The following is a 3,094-nucleotide window of genomic DNA, read 5'->3' as shown; positions in this document are numbered from 1 at the left end:
GCAGGAATGAGGGATGGACTATTTTGAATATCGGTTTTTGATTCAGATCTAGGTTTGTACAAAATGTATCTTGTTTCAAACTAAAATAAATGGATGTTTGCTCATGTTCAACGTGGCCATGTTTTAATAACAACACTTTAGCTTTTGACTGTGGATCGCTTTGTAAATCCAGCCATGTGTTCTGTAAATGGAAGTTCGTTATGTGCCGCATGTTGTCAGTAATTCGATAGAGAATGGTGAGTTGACATCAGTTTTAACTATGAAGTGGCTGAAGATTTTAGCACAGCTAATAGCAAATAAGCCCAGAGCATTACGTTTGCTCTGACTAGTTGTACATTTCTCAAAGTTCATGTTATCCCTTAGTCTGTTCAGGTTATCAGTGGAATTATTAAAAAAAAAAAAAAAAAAGTCCTTTCAAAGTATTATTATTGGGGGGGAGGGGAGGGGAGGCGGTAGAGATTCAGGACCTTGTGCATGAGTTCAGTTTACAGAAATACTGCGCTCCCTCCTTGCTTTAGACAAGCCATTTAACCTGTGCGCTGCAACTGTCCCACCTGTCCTGTGAAAATGAAAACTTACTCTTGACCTTTCAGCCTTGCACTGCTTTCTAAATGAGGGTAAGTATTGTTTTCCCCATTTCACAGATGGCTTGCCTACCTCACAGGGCTGTTGTGGGGACCAATTAAATGTTCATAACACTTTGCAAACATTAAAGAGCCAGAAGTGCTAATTGTAAGTTGCTATTCACAGCAGAGAGTCAGAGGACTGAGAGGCCTTCAATCTCCTTCCCAGAGGCTCATTCACACAGGTTTTGAGGGTTGCGCAGGGGTGAACAAGGAGCAGAATCTCTTACTGCTGCTGCCTGTGGCTCACCTGTTATTCTGAGACCATTTGGATGCACTACGTTCACTTACTGTCCAGAGAACAATTCAGTTCCCCTTGAATTTCCTGCTCTATCAATTGAGGCCGCTGGACAACTCCTAAATTACCAAACCTGTCCCCTGTAGCAGCCCTGATTGCATTGATTCTGAGCCAAGAGCACGGGCCATCTACCTTCTTCCGTCTCCGCTTTCTGAGATGTCTCTAAACCGTAATTGTATCAAAATGCTATATGTTACACAGGCGCCTGCATGATCATTCAGACTGGCCAGTTCATTTCCTCTTCTTCCGCCAAATCTGCTGCATCCTGGCTTACACACTTGACTGCAGGAGAGTTGTATATAACTCCATGTGGTGTACATGTATAAAGGAGAAAGCAGAAGACATTTTTCGATAGCTACTGCTGGGGAAGGTGACTCATTTCACTTCTGCAAAAGCAAACTACTTGAGCCAAGACTGGCTTCACCCTGGGTCAGCCAGCAGGAGACTGTAGGAGTGATGAAATTTGTACCTTTTTCACAACCCCCTGAATGCGGTCCCTTCACAAGGGCTCCAGCCGTCGCCTCTCACCCCTTTTGCTGCTAGCTGGCATCGCAGCACATAACCCGCTCCAACTCCGGCCATTTGCTGAATTAGCCTTTGTAAAGTAGGTTAATAGTTTGAAAACTGTCAGTGCTCAATTTGCGTGCCTTTTCGTGCCGCCTGCTCTTCTCTAATTAATAGCAGTGTGGTGAAATGCTAGAAACTTCTGTTCGGATCCTGTTTGTTCAAAAGAAGATGGCAAGACATGCCGAAGAATGCTAGACATATTTGATATTACCCGTAGCGAACCTGTCTCTCATCCACTCAGAAGAGAAATCTGCAATTAAAAATAATCCAACTAGTCTTCTCAAAAATCATCATTAGCAGCATTTGCCCACAAAGTAATTAGCATATAAAAATAGCTTTTGGAAAAGACGGTCCTGCATTTCAACATAATGGGTGAAATCCCAGCCCCACTGCAATCCAATCCTCAATGCAACAGGGCCAAAATGTAACCCCCTGGGTCAAATTCACCCATGTCATTCCATTCATCTCAGTGGTTACAAGGAGGAGTTTGACTTATGAAGTACAATACACTTCCCCGGTGCATGTAGGATTCTGCATAAATGCTCATAACCATTAGGCCAGCGTGCCTTTCGCAAAAACAAGCACAGCCCAGTGCCAAGTTACTTTGCTCACGGGACTTGCAGTGAGTACTTAGGCATAAGTGTTTGAGAAATGTTCACAATAAAAAGAAATAAATAAGTGGTAAGGAAAACACCCTTGTAATGGGGTAAGGGGAAGGTAAATGCTTCCCCATAGGAAGTAAAACAAAAGAGGAAGTTAACAGCATTTTTCTCTGAAGTTCAAGGCATCTTGCTGGGTCTGTAGCCTGGAGCATTATCCTCCTCTCTGGCTACTTGCATGCAATTACATTTGGCTACTAGCTACAATGAGCTGCAAGGCTCTCCTCCATCTATCTGCAGTCAGAGTCAAGCCAGCCAAAGCCCGGAGAGACGGGTTTCCCTAGGGTGGGTCGGGATTCAATCACCCAGTGAACCCCAAATTATTTTATCTAGCTCCTGCCCTGAATTGCTTTTCCATTACTACCTCGCTCCTTTATTGTGCTTTTCATCCACAGACTGTAAAGGCGAGTACCAATATGTCGTGTTACATGCAAGGAAACAAAGCTCTTGGGAGGTGAAAACAGCAGTGCAGTTGGGTTTTTTTTGTAGAGATGGGAAAAATCTTCACCTTTTTAGATCTTGCAGTTATAATTAAAACACTTTCATGCTGTTCCTGTATGCGGGAATAGCCCCAGACAAGCATCAACAAGGCCCCACTTTTGTCCTCAACGCCCTCCTACAACTCTTTTCTACCACAAGGCTTGCAAATAGCTCAGTTGCAAATAGGCAGCTGTTTGGCTCGAGTCACTGCCTGTCCTCCTGACCAGCATCACCCACAGGGCGTTCATGCTTCCTCCTCAGACCCACCTGTCACTGATACCTTCCACTTGCACCGTGAGCTCCACATGGGTCAGATGTCTGCATAGCACCTCATGCAATTGGGACTTGCCAACACAAAAAATAATTGCAAAGACTAGGTGCTCATCACATTACAGATGGGAGAGGACCTCGGGGATTTCTGATAGCTGCCAATCCACACGGGTGAAAAGCAGCCTATCACGTCTCCA

This window comes from Alligator sinensis, unplaced genomic scaffold (assembly GCF_000455745.1).
Source record: "Alligator sinensis unplaced genomic scaffold, ASM45574v1 scaffold1388_1, whole genome shotgun sequence".
In the NCBI taxonomy this organism is placed as follows: domain Eukaryota; kingdom Metazoa; phylum Chordata; order Crocodylia; family Alligatoridae; genus Alligator; species Alligator sinensis.
The sequence above is the reverse complement of the archived record's forward strand: the minus strand, read 5'-3'. Positions refer to the sequence as shown.